This window comes from Paroedura picta, chromosome 10 (genome assembly GCF_049243985.1).
Source record: "Paroedura picta isolate Pp20150507F chromosome 10, Ppicta_v3.0, whole genome shotgun sequence".
NCBI lineage: Eukaryota > Metazoa > Chordata > Lepidosauria > Squamata > Gekkonidae > Paroedura > Paroedura picta.
Genome location: NC_135378.1, coordinates 5,608,686 through 5,629,420, shown reverse-complemented (window position 1 = coordinate 5,629,420; position 20,735 = coordinate 5,608,686). Strand labels below are relative to the sequence as shown.

General features: G+C 50.3%; 1 long non-coding RNA gene across 2 annotated transcripts in view; it reads left to right on the top strand.

The window, feature by feature from the left end:
- The window catches only part of LOC143819997 (uncharacterized), a 61,055-nt gene that overhangs the window by 39,082 nt on the left and 1,238 nt on the right, over nucleotides 1-20,735 (top strand). For both annotated transcript variants that reach the window (XR_013225194.1, XR_013225193.1), the window contains exons 2-3: nucleotides 16,959-17,110; nucleotides 17,376-17,428. This is a non-coding gene — a long non-coding RNA (uncharacterized LOC143819997). The remainder of the gene's footprint in view (nucleotides 1-16,958; nucleotides 17,111-17,375; nucleotides 17,429-20,735) is intronic.

Here is a 20,735-nt window from a genome sequence, read left to right as displayed (position 1 = left end):
TCCATCCTCGTTTTCTTTCATCTCACCACAAAGGACGATGTCACTTGTTTGCCCCACAGCTCACACTCCACAGAAAGGTGCCTGGTCGTACGTGGCTTCCCACATGCAACTCCGTCAGTGAAATCATGCCATCAAAGAAGAGGGGGATGGGCCTTCTTAGAATGATCCCTGAGTACGTAAAAATAGACCGTCATGGCTGCTGCCGCCAGCGTCTGAGCTGATAAGTGGCTTCCCCGAGGGCAAGGCTCACAAGAACATGTCAACAGCTCAAGTAGCTCTAAGGGTTTCTTTTGACCCCCCAACCTCTGGTCCCAGTGGGAGACATGAGGGAAGGAGGCCTCCAACAGGAGACGTTAAAGAGCATACAGACATGGGGGGGGGGGCGACTGACAGGACACAGAAGCCAACAGAGACATAACGCATGACTCAAAACTGGCTTCCAGAAAAAGACTGAGGTGAAAGTGGTTAAAAAAGAATCAGAAAAAAATGAAGAGAAAATGGAATATGTAAAGAAACTGGGGGAATGAGTCAAAGTACTACAAGGCCAGAACCAATGGGGAGAATCCATTATGTGGAAAAGCCCTAACATGTGAGGAAACATGGATGTGATTGCATGGAAAGTGATGTACACGCATGGCAAGGACAGTCCACAGTGGTGGTGGGCTCAGGGCCCTCCACAGATGACACTTGATCCCCTGCTGGTCCGATGTGTTCTGCTCACCACTAGTAGTCAACAAAGCAATCAGCAAAATTCAATTTATGTTGAAACAGCCCAAACTTGCTTGATTGCAGGAAAACAGCAAGAGCAGTTACACATCTTTTTGCCCTACCTGCCTCACAATTGAGTCTTCCATCCACACCTCTAATGCCCAAATAGAGAGAGACTCACTCCCTGGAGAAAAGGCTGCTTTGGAGGGTGGATATTGTGGCCTTGTACTGAGGTCCCCCCCCTCCCTCCCTCCCTCCCTCCCCCCCCGGTCCATCCCTAGATCATGCTGGCTCAAGCAACCCTACCCCCCATTCCCCACCACTGGCCAAGGAGGACCTGGGAATCCTATTCCCAGGGGGCATGTTAGTTGGTTGTACTTCTTGACATGGGATTTGCTTCCTAAAGTTATCTGTGTGTCTTACGGCAGTGTCATGGTTCTAGTTGCTGAAGTGATTTACATGCTCAACTCAGAATCATAAGTCTTAGGGAGGAAAACTACTACAGGTCCCATGAGGCTGTGCAACAGTGCCCATGTAGGAAATTATCCCTGAGCAAGACCACCAGGACACTTGAGCTCCCTTTCCTGTTAATTTTCCATGGGACAGATGCATGCCAGGAATTGCTGTTGTCAGCCATTCAGTTGTGTCCAACTCTTAGCCGTCCCGTGGCACAGCTGCCACCACCCTCAGCTGTGCAACATTCTGGCTGGTATCCACCCTGATCATGTCCAACCACCATGCCCTTTGTTGGCCTGGTTTCCTTTTTCCACTGACCAATCCTAGCATAACTGCTTTCTCCATTGAGCTGGATCGTGTGATATGGCCAAAGAAAGTGAGCCAGAGTTTCATGATTTTGCCTTCAAGTGATATATCGGGCTTTATATGCTGTAGTATTTCCTTGTTTATGACTTTTGCTGTCCCTGGAACCTGCAGAAGCCTTCTCCAACATCAGAGTTTAAATTAATTGATTCTTGTCCAATTTTTTCAATTGGAAATATGAGAGATCTAACTAATCTATGTTTGGTAGTCTGGCTTGCTTTTTCATGTTTGATTCAAGCTCATCATTGCTGAGCGATCCAGAGCAATTCAACATTTATTTCCCTACTGCAGTTGCCACTCACATTAATTTGTGATCTAAGAAAAATGAATCCGTGAACACATTCTATCTCTTCACCATCAATTGTTTGTTTGTTTGTTAGTTTTTCTATTTATATACCACTACTCACGACAGGTCGTCTCATGGTGGTTCACAGAACAAACTTTAAATTTACACTATAAAATCCCCATACAACAACGTATAAAATAACAATAACAGATGGCAGCTTAATTAAAATCTATAACCCAACTACATCCAGTCCTGCTGTTCCAGCCTATGGACCCATTAAAAATAAAAAATGCGTGTGTGGGGGGGGGGGGAATCCGCAGATGAAAACTCCGGTCACCACCCTGGCCTCAACCAAACGCCTGGTGGAAGAGCTCTGTCTTGCAGGCCCTGTAAAACTCAGAGAGCTCCATTAGGGCCCTCAGCTCTTCTGGGAGCTCATTCCACCAGGTTAGGGTCAAGGCTGAAAAGGCCCGGGGCCTGGTCGAGCCCAGGCAGATTTCTCAGCTGTTTAAGAGCTGTACCTTAGGACAGTGGTCCCCAACCCCCGGTCCGGAGACTGGTACCGGGCCACGGCTCCTCCTCGTCCTCCTTCCCAGCTGCTGCCTCGGGGGCTGCCCTGCCACTCTGCCGCTGGCTCACCTTTGGTGCTCTCCAAGGGCTGTCATGCCCGGGGCTCCCCCTCGGTGTGGCACTGTGCAACTGCTGTTGGCAGCGCCCCCCAGTGGGTGGCAGGAAGTCAGGGGCGCCTGCGGGAAAGCAAGTGCAGCAGGGGCTCAGGCAGCGGCAGCGACGTCCCTCGGCAGAAGACTACCCCCCCCCCTGGGCCTCAGTAAAATTGTCAAGCATTGACTCGTCCCCGGTGATAAAAAAGTTGGGGACCACTGGCTTAGGATTTTCTTGCTTTTTTTTTTTTTACAGGCTAGACTGCCAGGTCTTTCCTTAACCCTCCCCATTTATCTGGGCTTGAGGCCGGCATGCTTAGGTGTGCATGGCTGGGTTGCCAGGAATAGTATGCTGCAACAATCCCCAAAACATAAATCTTTTAGTGCTCTGAAAGTATTAAAAACAAGTTTTTTCGTGGCTGTTAGGGGGAAGATGCTATGCTTCCCATGAAGCAGTGCGAGAGCAGGGCCCAGTACTTTACTCACTACATCACGCAGCTACCCACCAAGCTAGGCCTGAAAATCCCCTCAGTGAATAACCCCTCAAGGACCTGCAGCTCACGCCAGTCCAGCAGAGGGTTACAGTGAGAGGAGACAGTCTGAGAACAGCTACTTGAGCCTTGGCTGGGGTTCCTCAGCCTGTGTCCCTGGTCTGCAGTGAGAGGCCTGGGTCAGCTATTTGTGCTTCCCTGTGGACTTGATCTCAGTGCCTGATTACACCCCGGCCTCCGGCCTCTCTGCTTGCTGCGCCTCTGGTCCCTGGCCCTCTGTTCCGGCCTCCTGCCTAGTGAGGCCCTGTGCTGGCCCTGTGTGCCAGGAACTCTCGCATGGGAGGCCCTACTCCCAGACTCCCAGATGCCGATGGCTGCGTGGCTTGTGATTTTGGCAGCCCTCGTTGTGTAACTCTCGACACTCACTGATTGCTTAGCATTTATGTTTCTTTTCCAAATATATTGATCAAAGCAATCAAAATAAAAGTTGTAAAGCCAAATGACAATAATGAAATGCACATTAATATAACTGAAAATTAAAAGCAGTGCAGCTGATTCTATCCCAGTCCCACCATTCCAGTGAGCCAAGCTGATTTCTGTCTTTAAACATTAATACCCCCATTTCCCCCTCTTGGCTCAAGGCTAAAGTGACCAGAAAAAGTGACCAGAAAGGCGTTGGCGGTGCTGGCAGCGCAGGTGGTGCGGCGGCGGCGGCAATGGCGGTGCGGGGGCCATCTCCCTCCCTCCTTTTCCAAGGACCTTGGCAGCCACGCCAGGCAAGCGGGAGGCTCTGCGCGCAGCACATCCTCCCGCCCCATGTGCACGGTTCTTGACCAGCCTGCCCTCCTTCCCTTTCTCCCCGCGGGCCGCCCTCGCCGCACCGGGAAGGAAGGAAGGGTGGAAGGAAGGGCAGACATGGGGAAACAAATGGGCACGGGCCCAGAGGACAGCGCGGGACGTGGGGTATTTGGGGGGAACCCGGGGCAGTCCCACCATCTGCGGGACAGATGGTCATGTTACTGAAGGCTGAAGTCTCTCCAATGGAAGGAGACTTCTTCCAACTTCAGTGGCTCTTCTGTGGGAAGCAGGGTTACCAACAGAGTAGTTCAGTAGTGGAATAGGCTGCCTAAGGAGGTGGGCTCACTGGCAGTCTTCAAGCAAAGGTTGGATGCACACTTTTCTTGGATGCTTTAGGATGCTTAGGGCTAATCCTGCGTTGAGCAGGGGGTTGGACTAGATGGCCTGTATGGCCCCTTCCAACTCTATGATTCTATGATTCTATGATCTCTGGGTTAGAACATATCAGGAGATTTGGGGGCAGAGCCTGAGGAGGGCAGGGTTTGGGGAAGGGAAAGGAAAGGAAAGGAAAGGAAGGACTTCAATGGGGCATAATGCCATAGAATGCACCTTCCAAAGCAGCCCTTTCCTCCAGGTGAACTCATCTTGACTGGACCCAGCTACAACTGGAAGGGAAAAGGGCTGTGGAGCCACTGGCTGTGCAACCAAGGTCAGTGTGGCATTCGTGTGTTTGCATGCAAGCTGACAGTCCTGCCTTAGAACTGTCCCACTGAGTCTGAGAACCTGTTGCCTGATCTTGGACTGGGCCTGGACCCTGCTTATTGGATATGTCCCTGGCAGCACTGCCCATCCATGGGTGGGGGGACCTTTGGCCTGGCCTTGGCCTCTTGGGCAGACCACTCTGTCCATCTGTGGTTGTGGACTGAAGTGGGGGACCCAATTCTTCCGTGGCTCAGTAAGCTGGCAACCAGCCAGACATTTAAGGTGAGCCTGCTAAAGAGTATAATGACAAACTCCATTTCCCTCTCTCCCCCGGCTTATTGGAGGGAACATATCCTCCTCTTCCTTATTGCAGAACTACGCTGACCAAAGAGGATAAATGAGCTGGATGTGAACATTTTCAGGGGGTGACTGTAGGGATCAGGGCAGAAGAAGAAGAATTGTTCTTTATATCCATTTTTCATAGAATCTTAGAGCTGGAAGGGGCAATCTAGTTCAATGCAAGATCAGCCTAAAGCAGTGGTCCCCAACCTTTCTGAGGCTGGGGACCGGCAGGGCATCGAGCCGTGCCCACGCATGGCGCATGGCGCATTCGCGCAGGCGTGGCCCTGATTCCCTCTCCCCGCCCTCCCGCAGTAAGAAGCTTCCCGGGCCGCAAGCTTGCGGCCTGGGAAGTTTTTTACTGCGGGGGGGGGGGCGGGGAGAGGGAGCCGCGGCCCGCAGGTTGGGGACCACTGGCCTAAAGCATCCATGAGAAGTATGTGTCCAGTTATTGCTTAAAGACTGCCCGAAGGAGTCTCCAAGCAACTTACAGTCGCCTTCCCTTTCCTCTCTCCCCAACAGACACCCTGTGAGGGAGGTGAGGCTGAGAGAGCTCTGAGAGAAACTGCTCTGTGAGAACAGCTCTAACAGGACTGTGACTGGCCAAGGTCACCCAGCTGGCTGCATGAGAAGGAGATGTGGGGAATCAAACTCAGTTCACCAATTAGAAGCTGCTGCTCTTAATCATGACACCAAGCAGCCAAAGCTTGCTTCCCCCAGGCTGGATCCTGAGGGGGAGGGCATCCTGACTACATGCTGAGAAAAGCTAAAATGAAACTTTATTAGGTGTAAATTACGGTTGCCCAAATTTTTTCTGTGCCAGTGAAGAAAAATATCCCTTGTTTTGCTGAGTAACAAAGCCTGAGGAATAAATTGCAAAATCAGTGCAAATGATGGCCACTGGAGAAAGGGTTCTGGGTCACTGATGCAACCATTCACCTTTCTGCTGAAAATTGCTTGGCTGACTGGCCTTTCAAACACTTTCAAACAAGCCCTAGAACAACCTTATGTGGAAAAACCCCCAGCTTTGTCCAGGGAGAGGTCAACCTCCAGCAAACAAACCTTACATTGTGTCATCTCATAATTCTAGCCCCACCCTGACCCCAATCTGTACACCACCCGTGGCGCCGCGGGCGCCACGGACTAAATAAAGCCGTAAGGGCTGTGTGGGAGGAGTTAGGGCGGGCTCTGTCCGGGATGAGGAAGGGTGCTGATTGGCCCCTTCCTCTGGACAGACCAGCCGATGGGCCCGGCCGATTCCCACCCTGCCGACAAGGAAGCAACTGCTGCCAAGTCGGCCGACCCAGCAGCCGAACAACGCTTGGCCGACCCAGCACAGCTCATGGAAGCGGCGGCGGCGGCGATGCGATTGACGGCGCTGCCCTCATTGCCACCGCCGGAAGAGCCGTGAACACTGGAGGGCACGGCGCCGCGATCGCCGCACACGACTGCCCAGCGAACGGCCGTGCCCGGCCCGCGATCGCCGGAGTCCACGACCAGCCGCAGCAGCGACTCGCCGGAGGGGCCATGCTTCGCCGCACCGCCAAGTCGCCCACCAGCCCTACAACGCTCAACTGACCCAGCACAGCTGCCAGAAGCGGCGGCGGCGGCGATGCGATCAACGGCGCTGCCGTCATTGCCGCCGCCGGAAGAGCCGCGAACACTGGAGGGAGTGGCGCCGCGATCGCCGCACACGACTGCCCAGCGAACGGCCGTGCCCGGCCCGCGATCGCCGGAGTCCACGACCAGCCGCAGCAGCGACTCGCACGCCAGCGCCACGGCCTGCCGACGAACTGCCGAGGAGCCCCAGCAAACTGAGAAGCCGCCGAGGAGCAGCCCTCAAGAGTCGAGGAGGCCAGGAGACGCCGCAGCCCACTGCGCCTAGGAGCCCAACCCAGCCAACCCGCAGCCCATCCGGCCGAGGAGCCGCCGAGGAGCCGCCGCCCGCCTCCTCTTTCAGGTAGGCTTCCGTCTCTCGCTCTGGCCCCACCGTGCTAGCGCCCATTGTATTCATTATACAATGGGCTTTTTTACTAGTTGTTAATATAAAAAGATGGGACAGAAAGCTCATAGCAGCAAACATGCTTTATAACTGAGAGAAAAATGAGGAAGGAGTGGGACAGATCGGCCACAGAAGGTGATTCCCCACACAGTAAGTTTCATGTTGAACAGAGTGGGAACTGAGAGCACGTGGAGAGAGCTACTGGGGAGAGTTGCTGCTGACCAGGTGTGCTGACTGGGTGAGGTGATTGCTGGGTAATTATTGGGAGGATTAAAAAGGGCTGCTCCTCGCCAGACGCTCAAGAGACAAAGGGCTCTTGGCCTGTGGCTCTTAGCCTGGGGTTCTTGGCCGAGTAATTAGAATCAGTAGATGATATTTCCCTAGTACTTGCACTGCCAAGACACTACAATGGACCTCCAGGACACTCATCCCATAATCTGCAATGAGTGTGACATGATTGCCTTCCTCCCAGAAGACAAGATGAACTACAGCTGCCCCAAGTGTAAGCTGGTAAGACTTTTGGAGGAAAGGATTACGGGATTAGAAAACAGAATTATTACTCTGACCCAAAGTAAGAAAGGGGAGGAGTTCATAGACCAGAGCCCTGCAACTTGGAATAAAGAGAATACAACCAGTCCTGAAGAGGATAAGGAGACTGACCACAATAGGGAGCCTCTGCAGGCAGTTCGGAAAAAAACTGAACGGCGAAGGGCGAGACAGTTCTCGGGGCCTTTGGAGCTCCAAAATAGATTTCAGGCCCTTGCAGAGGAGGTGCAAGGGTCAACAAGGGAAGAGGTCCCAAAACAAACTCTAAGACAAAGGGAAGAGGCCACGGGGACAGAAGGAAATGGAGTTGAGAAGGAAAAAAAAAGGAGAGTACTGGTAATTGGAGACTCCCTGCTAAGAGGAGTCCTCATAGAATTCCTTTTGAGATGGGGAGCCAAGGAAGCTTGTAGCCAGACGCGGATGTTGGATTTTCGTAGGGCAAACTTTAATAAACTCAGAGACATGATGAGTGTCATACCATGGACGAGAATGCTGGAAGGGAAGGGAGCATGTGAAGGATGGGCGCTACTCAAACAAGAGCTATTGCAGGCTCAATCAATGACTATCCCAGAAAGACGAAAACACTGCAGGAGCTCTAAGAAGCCTATATGGATGAACAGAGAACTTCAAGAGGAACTAAGAAAGAAAAGGAAAATGTTCAGGAAATGGAGGGAAGGACAGAGTTCTAAAGAAGAGTACCTACAGGTTACTAGGCACTGTAGATCAATCATCAGAAAGGCCAAAGCTGAGAGTGAGCTAAGATTGGCCAGGGAAGCCCATTGTAAGAAGAAAAAATTTTTCAATTATGTGAGGAGCAAACGTAAAGTCAAGGAGGCAATAGGCCCACTGTTGGGTGCGGATGGACAAACTCTAACGGAAGATGCAGAGAAAGCAGAAAGGCTTAGTGCCTATTTTACATCTGTTTTTCCCCACAGGTCAAAGGCACATCTAGAGATGGCCGTAGCCAAAGGATAGTGTCTGGGTGGTAGGTTAACATGGATAGAGAGGTTGTCGAGAGGCATTTAGCTGCACTGGATGAGTTCAAATCCCCTGGTCCGGATGAAATGCACCCGAGAGTGCTCAAAGAACTTTCCAGAACCCTTGTCCATCATCTTTGGAACCTCTTTAAGGACTGGAGATGTCCCGGAGGACTGGAAGAGAGCAAACGTTATTCTGATCTTCAAAAAAGGGAGGAAGGATGACCCAGGAAACTACAGACCAGTGAGTCTGACCTCTGTTGTAGGGAAGATAATGGAGCAGATATTAAAGGGAGCGATCTGCAAACATCTTGAGGACAATTTGTCACAATTTGTCCTCCAAATGTCACTTGGAGGAGGGTACAACGATATAGGCTAGATATCAGGGGAAAAAATTTCACAGGCAGAGTAGTTCAGCAGTGGAATAGGCTGCCCAAGGAGGTGGTGAGCTCCCCCTCACTGGAAGTCTTCAAGCAAAGGTTGGATACACACTTTTCTTGGATGTTTTAGGATGCTTAGGGCTGATCCTGCGTTGAGCAGGAGGTTGGACTAGATGGTCTCTGTATGGCCCCTTCCAACTCTATGATTCTATGATTTGAACCTTGGTCTCTCAGCTCATTGACCAATGTGCTATTCACAGCACCAGTCATGCGACATACCCCGGAAAAGATATTCTGGGGGGTGCAGCTGGACATCCCACCCCTCTGTCTGGCACACCAGCAGCTGTCCTTTGATGTTTACAGGGTTGGTCACAGTAAAGTAATGGAATCATAGAGTTGGATGGCCCTCTTCTTCCATTTCCCAAACATTGACCATCTCTGTTTTTTTCAGCTGCATAACTGGTTAGCAGCTTGACAATGGGCTGAAGCTCTCAGGAGAAATATGCTGCATAGTTCATGGTTGGAAGGTGAGGGCCAAGTGGCCTTTCTAGTGGGTTAGCCTGAGAGGACGTGATCCATGTGATCCCCCATGCGCTGTAGGGGGCTGCTGGTTTTCAGCTGTGGCCACTGAAGCTAGTCCAACTCAAGGCTCCTGTTCACCTGGTGAGGATGGGAGGGAAAGAGCAGGGCCTGGGCCTTAGCTCCGTCCCTGGCTTACAAGGTTCCTGGCACTCGTTGATTTGGGTGTGCGGCACAGACCTGTTACTGTGACCTGGCCCAAAGTGGACCATCCTCTGGAAGTCAGGCAATGGCCAAAGGGGGGATCTTCAAGGACTTGACGGGCTGTCACATAGAGTAGCGATTCCCAACCTGTGGTCCGTCGACTAATTGAAGGTGGGCCGCTAAGGACGCCTTCTCCCGCCCACCCGGCTCTTTACTTCATCCCCCCCGGCCCTTTACAACACACTTTGCGTGTCATTGTCTCATAGAATCATAGAGTTGGAAGGGGCCATACAGGCCATCTAGTCCAACCCCCTGCTCTACGCAGGATCAGCCCAAAGCATCCTAAAGCATCCAAGAAAAGTGTGCATCCAACCTTTGCTTGAAGACTGCCAGTGAGGGGGAGCTCACCACCTCCTTAGGCAGCCTTTTCCACTGCTGAACTACTCTGACTGTGAAAATTTTTTTCCTGATATCTAGCCTATATCGTTGTACTTGAAGTTTAAACCCATTACTGTGTGTCCTCTGCAGCCAACAGAAACAGCATCCTGCCCTCCTCCAAGTGACAACCTTTCAAATACTTAAAGAGGGCTCTCATGTTCCCTCTCAGCCTCCTTTTCTCCAGGCTGAACATTCCCAAGTCCCTCAACCTATCTTCATAGGGCTTGGTCCCTTGGCCCCAGATCATCTTCGTCGCTCTCCTCTGTACCCTTTCAATTTTATCTACGTCCTCCTTGAAGTGAGGCCTCCAGAACTGCACACAGTACTCCAGGTGTGGTCTGACCAGTGGGACTATGGGACTATGACATCTTGTGATTTTGATGCGAGCCATTCAGCTAGATATCGGGGGGGGGGGGGGGAATTCACAGTCAGAGTAGTTCAGCAGTGGAATAGGCTGCCTAAGGAGGTGGTGAGCTCCCCCTCACTGGCAGTCTTCAAGCAAAGGTTGGACACACACTTTTCTTGGATGCTTTAGGATGCTTTGGGCTGATCCTGCATTGAGCTAGATGGCCTATATGGCCCCTTCCAACTCTATGATTCTGTGATTCTATGGCTTCCGTGGCATGAAGATCTGCCCAGCCCTGCCCCTGCCCAGCCCAGGCTCCACCTTCAAAATCTCTAGGTATTTCCCAACCCAGATCTGGACACCCCTTGGTAGCTGATAAGATATTTGCAGGTTTTCTGTGCATGAACCTGTATTTGGGGTGGTTTTTAAAGAAACCTTTTGGGCTTCTGGATGTGGGGAGGGAACACAGGTGAGTTGAGGATTCTGTCATGGTGGTGGGGGGGGGGGAGGCTGAGGAATGCAGGGCTGGAGTGAGTAGTACCAAAAGCCAGCATGGGTGGGGAAACAGGCCCTGAGAGAAGCTGCTGCCAATCTCTTTCTGGAATGCAGCACCAAGTGGAATTCCCACCGCCTTCCCTTAACTATGTCAGCAAAATTTGTCCTCTTAGAAATCTCAACACGGGAACTGGGGGACAGGAGGGGCTTTCGCAGTTTGGCAAATCCTTCTAACTGGGTTTTGAGTAACAAAACAGGAACTGGTAGCCCAAAGGCCTTGATATCTCCAAGCAATCAAATGCAGGGACTTGGAAATGGGGATTCTTGCGGAATATCCCCTTTTCATTTGCGTGGTAGGTGTACCCAAAAGGTATCTGAAGTCTGTAAGGGTGGTAGTGGGCAAAAGTTAAAAATCTGAAGTTGAATCTAGACAAAATGGAGGCTCTGGGAGGTGGAGATTTAAGACCAGAATGGCAAATTCCTATCTATGGCACTGCCCACTGACTCAAAATGCCATCATCATGTCAGGACAACAAAAACTCGACTTTGGGCAAAAACTCGACTTTTTGAGGACTGCCAGGCTTTCAAAGAAGTGTGGCCAGCCACAAGGGTTGCTACAACTTTTAAGTGGAAGGCATTATTTTTAAAATGTAATAGCTAATTGTTAATGGTTTTACATTGTCTATGTTTGTTAGCTGCCCCAAGACTGCTGTCAGAGAGGGGTGACCAATACATTGAATAAACTAATTAATTATGGATTTGAACTATAAGAAGGCATCAAACACACAGAAGAAATTTGAAAGAAGGTCAGAGAATGGAAAGAAGACAGGTACACAAAGAAGAGGAAAGGAAGAATAAAAGTACTCAATACATATAAGCAGGGGGCTGGACATACACCCCTGTAGGTGACATTCAAGGAAGGAGCATTGGGGACCTGCAGGGGACATTGATAAAAGAACACTTTTGATCCATTTGGTACAAGATTTGACATGGATGAGAGCAAATCTACTGAAAGAGTTCCATAGGACATGCAAAAGGGAGCTCTTCCGTCAGGCATTTGATTGAATCTACAACAACACTGGGTCCCTGAAACCCCCCCCCCCCCTCCCCAGCAATCCATGTACCTGAACTCAACCATGGACCTGTTGATCAATACTTTGATAAACTGTTATGTTCTTGTTTTTATTATTATCACTGTTGTACTGTATTATATTTTTTTTCTGATGTAGAACACGTTCAATGTATTGTTTACTTTCTATGTGGACCGCCCCGAGCCTCAGGGGAGGGTGGCATCCAAATACAATAAACAAACAAACAAAATCTGAGACATATTTTCCCTGTTAGAATGACAGAGTACAAACATCAGAGTTGGCACAGTGTGAGATGGGCAAAATGGCTGGACATAAATGGAGGACTTGGTGGCTGACGTTGGAAGGAAGTGACCCTCCTATAACATCTGTAAGTTTAATCAAAGGACTAATGTCCTTCTGAGTCTCACAATTTAAGGGCCAATGAAAGCTCCTGCCTGTGTCGTCCTGCTGCCTGAGTGGCTGGCTGCCCAATGGCTGGCCCCCCAAGCAGGCTGCCTCTCCCACCCCTAATGTTCAACAACTCCATTCCCTTTGCCTCAGAGCGCTGACTGTGCTGGCAGGAGCCTGGGGAGTGAGTTGCCAGGGTTGCATGGGGGCCCTTTGGGTTGGGCTGGTCTCTCAGGGCTCTCCCACCTCAGTTCTGCAAGCACAAACCGGGTCTGAGGGGCCATTAGGGATTCAAAGCTGTGCTAACAAGTATTCCCTGATAAAATATGGACTTTTGATAATCCCCCCCCCCCCCCGCACTTCTGGCCCTTCACGTCCCCTTGAACTGGCTGGCGTCCGCTTTCTTCATGTCTCCTACACGGAAGGTCTGCCCAGCAGGGAGCCGCCCAAAGAAGCGGCCTCTACAGAATAAAAATGGTCGGTCCTCAACGTGGCCCTGAGAAGCCTGAAGGGGCCTTTAAAACCCGGAAGCTGGTCTCAGGGAGGCTCCCGATAACCAGGGCCAATGAGAATGTGGGGAAAGGAGAGTCAGCCAATCGGAGGGAGAGCCCTCCATGGGCTGCCCCCCCTGGTTTGAATAATAGAACCATAGAATCATAGAGTTGGAAGGGGCCATACAGGCCATCTAGTCCAACCCCCTGCTCAATGCAGGATCAGCCCTAAGCATCCTAAAGCATTCAAGAAAAGTGTGTATCCAACCTTTGCTTGAAGACTGCCAGTGAGGGGGAGCTCACCACCTCCTTAGGCAGCCTATTCCACTGCTGAACTACTCTGACTGTGAAAAACGTTTTTCTGATATCTAGCCTGTATCGTTGTACTTGAAGTTTAAACCCATTACTGCGTGTCCTCTCCTCTGCAGCCAGCAGAAACAGCATCCTGCCCTCCTCCAAGTGACAACCTTTCAAATACTTAAAGAGGGCTATCATGTTCCCTCTCAACCTCCTTTTCTCCAGGCTGAACATTCCCAAGTCCCTCAACCTATCTTCATAGGACTTGGTCCCTTGGCCCCAGATCATCTTCGTCGCTCTCCTCTGTACCCTTTCAATTTTATCGACGTCCTTCTTGAAGTGAGGCCTCCAGAACTGCACACAGTACTCCAGTACTGTGGTCTGACCAGTGCCGTATACAATGGGACTATGACATCTTGTGATTTTGATGTGATGCCTCTGTTGATACAGCCCAAAATGGCATTTGCCTTTTTTACCGCTGCATCACACTACCTGCTCATGCTTAGTTTACAATCCACAAGTACCCCAAGGTCTTGTTTGGGGGTGACTGGAAGGCTCCTTGCCAAAGATTTTAATGTTGGGCCTATTTTGGCAGGACAAAACAGCAGGGGGAGGGAGAAGAGCACCTCTAGTGTTGGTCTCTGAGAGCCATTGTGGGGTAACAGTTAAAGAACGGGGGCCTCTAAACTAGAGAGCCAGGTTTGATTCCCCACAGCCAGCTGGATGGGTGGCCTTGGTATAGTCCCAGTTCTCTCAGAGCTCTCTCAGTCCCACATCCCTCACAGGTTGTTTATTGTGGGGAGAGGAAGGGAAAAGGTGTTTGTAAACCGCTTTGAGACTCCTTTGGTAGTAAACAGCAGGGTACAAAAATCCAGCTCTTCTTCTTCTAAGGGGCAACCATGAAAGAAGCATGTGGGCACATAACATTTTATGAACAGTAAAAAAAGGAAAGAAAGAAACAGAAGGAGCAGGGCGGACACCTGTGTACTGTGACTGCCCTATGTGGATTAGGGCAGGGGGACATTTCAGTGTCTGTGGCCTAATTCACACAACAAGTGAAATGACATTGAACACAGAACGGAGAGGAATTGGTTGCTGTGTAATCTTCCCCTAAGAAGAGTCTCCAGTCTGATTTTCCCTTCACATATCTGAGGACATGGCTCTGGAAAGCTCATCTGTAACCACTACGCCACATTTCCCAAAGGTCAGCCCTCTCCCACACTCAACGAACATTCCACACCACAGGTTCTTGGCACCCATCTCTCCACACCCACACCCTCATTTGCCACCATGCCACCACAGCCCCCCACACAAGGCACATATTCAACCTCATGCCCTTACAGACTGGACGACCCCTTCCCCTACTCTTCCCTTCGCCAAGCTCTAGCACCTGTATTTCTGGATACAATGGGCTTTGCCCCTAATCTTTTCCTTCTTAATAAAACAGTAAGGGGTGTTGGGGTGGGCTCAGTCCGTGATGAGGAAGCGCAACAATTGGTCAAATGGCCCCTCACCAGGACAGACCAAAATTCCATCCAGCCAGGGGCAATCTGGAGACATGGCTGCCAGTCTGCTCCTGACCACCAAAGGGAGAGGAGGGCTGTCAGTAGGGCTGCCAAGGGGGGTGAGAACAGAGGCTTGGAGAGGCTGCGCCAGCCCTTTTCGCCCCAAGGCTGTCCTAACTGTCATGTCCAACTGCAAATGGCCTCAGAGCCCCGACAGAGCTGGCAGGGGGCTGCAGAGTGCTCCCCCTCCCCCCCTTCAGGCCTGCTGCGAAGGAGCCTCTGACAGGCCCTGAATGAGGGGAGGGAGGCCTTTTCCTTCAGAGAGCAACGCAGGGGAGCCTGAGGGCCTTCCTTTTGAGGGGGGGGGACTTTCCCCTTCTGCCAAACAGTTGCCTGACAGGAAGGCCACAGAAAAGCCCCTTCTCTTAAAATACTGCTCTGGCCAGGGGTTAGACACAGCCAAGCCATGTGTCTTTCTTCTTTGCAACTCTTTCCAGGTTTGAGGCCACTGCACAGTGTTATTCTGCAGAAGAAACTGGCTCTTTTGTCTCCTGTTTCATCTGCACAACAACCCTGTGTAGTAGGCCTCAAGTCTTTCACTTCAACAACAACCTGTGTGGGAGGCCTTAAATGGTTCTTCTCTACCACAACCCTCTCCAAAGTAGCCCTTTCTGCCTGGGGAGCTGATCTTTATACTCTGCAGGTGAGCTGTAATTCCAGGACCTCTCCAGGCCACACCTGTAGGTTGGCTACCCCTGGGTTGGAAATATTCCTGGAGGTTTGGAGGTGGGACTTCAAAATCATACAATGCCTCAGAGTCCAGCCTTCAAATGAGCCATTTTTGCCTGAAGTTGGTAGGGAGTGGTGCAGGGGTGTCCCTCCTGGGCTATGGGCTATGGCCAGCCCTTGCCAGCAACTGTTTGTATTCTGGGGCGCAGACAGGCAGACTGCCCCCCTTCCAGCTGGCCTACCTGCTGCCGCCCGACGCCATTGCCTCACTGCCATGCGGCCTGGACACCCGCTCTCTGCCACCAGACTGCCCCTGGCCAGGCTGGGTGGGCGGTTCCTGTCAGAACTTTGGCCCAATGATCGGGCCAAAGTCCTGAGAGGGTGTGGCCTGTCCGAGGCACAAACTTTACATTTGTCCCTATTGAATTTCATTTTATTCAGTTTAGACCAGTTCTTGAGCCTATGGAGATCACCACGCAAGTGTATCTGTAACGAAGGTCAAATAGAGAAAGCTGAACATGTCCTATTTGAGTGCAAACTCTATCATCACCTACATGCAGATTCACTAGCCTCAGTGCTTACAGTAGGCCCCAGAGGACTGAGAAAACAACATCTTAAGTTAATACTGTCAGATGCAAACAAAGACCTAACAAAAATAATTGTTAAATATGCTTGGCAGAGCTGGACCAACCCTACATACTAGTTCTTTTGATACTGGATCCATATATAATTGTTTTTATCTCTTAATTTTTATCCATTTATTATTTTTTACTTTATTAGTAACTTTATTAATAATACCTTTCCATAATAACATAAATCTTGTAGTCTTCCAATAAAACATGATTAAACTTCCAGTAACACTTTATATAACATCTTGTATAATTTTTGTACACTGAGACAAATGCAAATAAACAAATTCTGAACCTCCTATTTAAATCTCAACTGAGGATTCCCACTCCAAATTTATATATGTTTTCCCCATATAATTCCAAAGTGGTCTCCATTGATTTTTATACTTTTCTAGGTTTGTGTCCTTAAACAATGCTGTGAGTCTAGCCATTTTTGAAAAATCCAATAATTTCATTTTCCAGGTAAGTGCAGGGGGGCCACGAGGGGAAGGCTTTGCTCCCCGCAGGGACAGGAGGACCCTCGGCAGCCTTCCCGGTCACTTTAAAATGGCCCTGCGGTCGGAAGCCGGCTCCTAGCGGCAGTGCCATTTCCAGTCCCCGGAGAGGCTGAGGGACGCTTGCTCTTTCTTTCTTTCTTTCTTTCTTTCTTTCTTTTCGTTCTTTCTTTCTTTCTTTTCGTTCTTTCTTTCTTTCTTTGTTAAAGATTAAGTGCTGTTTAAGCGCTGTTAAAGATTAGATTATTATTTCCCCCCCGTTTTTACCTCTGTGCTTGGATTGTTCTGTGTCGATCAATTATTGGTTTTTTATAAGTTTTTATTGGGGTTTTTAGGCATTGGGGTTTTATGTATTGGGGTTTTTATTGTGAGCTGCCACAAGCCCCTGTGGGAGCGGCGGGATAGAAATGTAAAGATAAATAAAATAAATAAATCTACCAACATACAATGATTCAGTGTGAAATATCCTTCTCTAAAGCCCCACAGTCAGTTCCTTCCCTTGTTTATCTTTGGTAATACTTTGGCAAGCATCAAATGTCATTCGGAACCTCTTTACTTGTGTGAAAGCATTTCTCTTGTGTCCCTTTTTGTAATCTTCTATTTGCTTGCATTTCTGATTTCAGTTAAAGACCAGCAGACTCTAAAGAGCTGGGTTTGAATCCTGACTCCTCCACCATGTGCAGCCAGCTGGGTTGCCAACTTCCAGGTGGAGGCTTGGAAACCTTCAGGAAGATGAAAAAGAAAAAGACAGGATACAGAGCAAGAAAGAGAGAAAGTAAGAAGGGGGGGGGAAGGGAAGGGTATTCAGGATGCACCTGAATACCCTCTCTAATTGTCAGCAGCTGGGACACTGCAGAATACCCAGGTGCATCTGGAGCGTCATAAGCTACATTGTTAGTATGACCTTGTAAGTCTCTGGTTTGTCTTCTTTTCTACAAGTTTAAGTTGTAACAACAATATTAGCTTGTTATAATTTTACAATCACTGAAGAATATACTTACTACTGTTTTTATAATTTGAATGTTTTATTTTTGTTTTAGATACTCTGTCAAGAGATTCTTTAATAAGGTTGAAGTTGGTCCTAAAATATGAAGTATGTATTCATGACACCTGTTAATTTGTTAATATATATGTAATTATTATTGTTGAACAACCACTAATTTTACCTTTGTATTTTCCAAGAACCATTGTCCCTTGAAAAAGCTGTAAGGTGAAATGCGTCTTATGTGAAATTATAAAGAATAAAGAATTACTGAAGAGAGAAGACTCTATATAAGTCCATTTTGGATATTTTTTTTGCCATATTGGTCCCCCAGTGTGACTATATTTCTCTATATTGGATTCTTCACCAGGACCCACCCGGCCCAGTTCATTATTTTTGCTTATGAAAATTTAATAGCATTTTGCATTGTGTCAATTTTAGCTATAATACGAGCATGATCTGTGATTTTAATCAGTCCAATTGTCATTTCTTTAACCCATTGCTTCTTTAAAAATTAGCAAAAATGAAATAGGAAGGGTAGGACCCAGTGAAGGACCAGTGGTTGTTCAAAAATAATTAATAATTAATTAATTAAAAAGGTGTTTGTAAACCACTTTGAGACTCCTTTGGGTAGTAAGCAATAGGGTAGTAAGCAATCTCCTGAAAAAAACAACGCTGGACCCGCAGGACCCTGCCAACTACCGCCCGGTGTCGCACCTAGCGTTCCTGGGCAAGGTGGTGGAAAGGGCTGCGGCGGACCAGCTCCTAGCTTTCTTGGATGAAACTTCGGCACTCGATCCATATCAGTCTGGCTTCCGCCCTGGCCACGGGGTGGAGACGGTGTTGGTCGCCCTGCTGGATGATCTCCGTCGCCAGCTGGATAGAGGTGGGTCAGCCATCCTGGTCCTTCTGGATCTGTCGGCTGCTTTCGACATCGTGGACCATGAGATATTGGTCCACCGCCTCACCGGTACGGGGATACGGGGTACAGCCTTGCGCTGGATACGCTCCTTCCTCCAGAACCAGACCCAGAGGGTTGCAGTGGGGGATGAGCTCTCACGCCCTTATGGACTCCCTTGTGGGGTCCCACAGGGCACGGTTCTATCCCCCACACTATTTAATATCTTCATGCGCCCTCTGGCCCAGCTGGTACGGAGTTTTGGGTTGGGCTGCCATCAGTACGCTGATGACACCCAGCTCTATCTCCTCATGGACGGCCATCCAGACTCCTCCCCGGAACCATTCGCCAGATGTTTGGAAGCGGTGACAGAAAGGTTTGAGCAGAGTCGCCTGAAACTCAACCCCTCCAAGACGGAGGTCCTGTGGCTGGGAAGTAGGGGGCGGGAACAGGAAGCGCATTTACCCACCCTGGCAGGGGCGCATCTTACCATCGCGTCTCAGGCCAGAAACTTGGGTGTGACCATTGATGCCTCCCTGACTATGGAGGCGCAGGTCAGGAAAGTAGCCGGCCAGGCATTTTTCCATCTTCGCCAAGCTCTGCTACTAGTGCAGTACCTGTCCCCCGAACACCTGGCCACTGTGATCCATGCAACGGTCACCTCCAGATTAGATTTCTGTAACTCGCTCTACGCGGGCCTATCTCTGCCTCTGATCCGGAAACTCCAGCTAGTACAAAATGCAGCCGCTAGGGTCCTCACCGGCACACCTTGGAGGGCCCACATCCAGCCTGTGCTGAGGCAGCTGCACTGGTTACCAATTGCTGTCCGGATCCGGTTCAAGGTTCTGGTTTTAACCTTTAAGGCTTTACGCGGGCTGGGACCCACATACCTGAGGGACCGCCTAGTGCCCTATGCCCCCCGCAGGGCTCTGCGCTCTGCGAGTGAGAATCTTCTGGTCGTTCCCGGCCCTAGCGAAGCACGCCTAGCCTTGACCAGGGCCAGGGCCAGGGCCTTTTTGGTCCTGGCCCCCACCTGGTGGAATGAGCTCCCAGGAGAGCTGCGGGCCCTGCGGGACCCTTCAACGTTCCGCAGGGCCTGCAAGACGGAGCTCTTCCGCCAGGTCTATGGTTGAGGCTGGGGCTGCTGGGGTATATCGACTGCTCTCCCCCGGGCTTCTTGAACATCGTTGACCTCCTTCTCCTCCACCCCCCCTTTTTTAGGAATGGGGGTAGGAAGGGGATCTTATTATTGTGCCGTCATGTTGTGTTGGGTTTTGCCCCTAGTAATCCATATTTGTCTATGATTTTTAGCAGATTATATGCCTTATGGAGGTTGGATGTAAGAGTTTAGTTTTTTGTTTATACCCTTACCAAGAGCTGGGTGAATTTGGAGCAACTTAGACAAAGATAGTGTCAATTGCTTGAGATAATGTTTGTGAATTTTAAAATGTAATTTTGTTGATTCTTTAAGATGGAATGTTTTAAATTTTATAATTTGGGGCTGGGCTGTCACCAGTATTCTGATGACACCCAGCTCTATCTCCTTGTGGACGGACGCCTGGACTCCCCCCCCGGAACCATTTGCCAGATGTTTGGAAGCAGTGTCTGAATGGTTTGAGCAGAGTTGCCTGAAACTCAACCCCTCCAGGACGGAGGTCCTGTGGGTGGGATATAGGGGGCGGGACCAGGAAGCACGCCTACCTACCCTGGCAGGGATGCAACTTACCATCACGTCCCAGGCCAGGAACTTGGGTGTGACCATTGATGCCTCCCTGACTTTGGAGACAAAGGTCAAGAGAGTAGCCGGCCAGTCGTTCTTCCACCTTCTCCAGGCCCGACTACTAGCGCCCTGTGTCCCCCGAACACTTAGCCACAGTGATCCACGCAATGGTCACCTCCAGAATAGATTTCTGTAACTCGCTTTACGCGGGCCTACCCTTGTCCTTGATGCGTAAACTTCAGCTAGGGCAAAACACAGCTGCTAGGGTACTCACCGGCACATCTTGGAGGGCCCACATCCAGCCGGTGCTGAGGCAGCTGCATTGGTTGCCAATTGCTGTCCGGATCCAGTCCAAGGTTTTGGTTTTAACCTTGAAGGCTTTGCACGGGTTGGGACCCACATACCTGAGGGACCGCCTGTCGCCCTACACTCCCCGCAGGGCCTTGCGCTCTGCAGGTGAAAATCTGCTAGTCGCTCCCGGCCCTAGGGAAGCACGCCTGGCCTCGACCAGGGACAGGGCCTTTTCGGTCCTGGCCCCGACCTGGTGGAACGAGCTCCTGGGAGAGCTGCGGGCCCTGCGGGATCTTTCAACGTTCCGCAGGGCCTGCAAAACGGAGCTCTTCTGCCAGGTATATGGTTGAGGCCGGGGCTGGTAAGATAGATCTATGCCCCCCCCCCCCCGTGGGATCTGGGACCTGAAGTGAACATCATTGGGACCTCCTTCTCCACCCGCTAGTAGTGGGGGCGGGGGAGTTGGGTATTACTGATTTTCCGCCATGTCGGTAATGTTTTATATATTT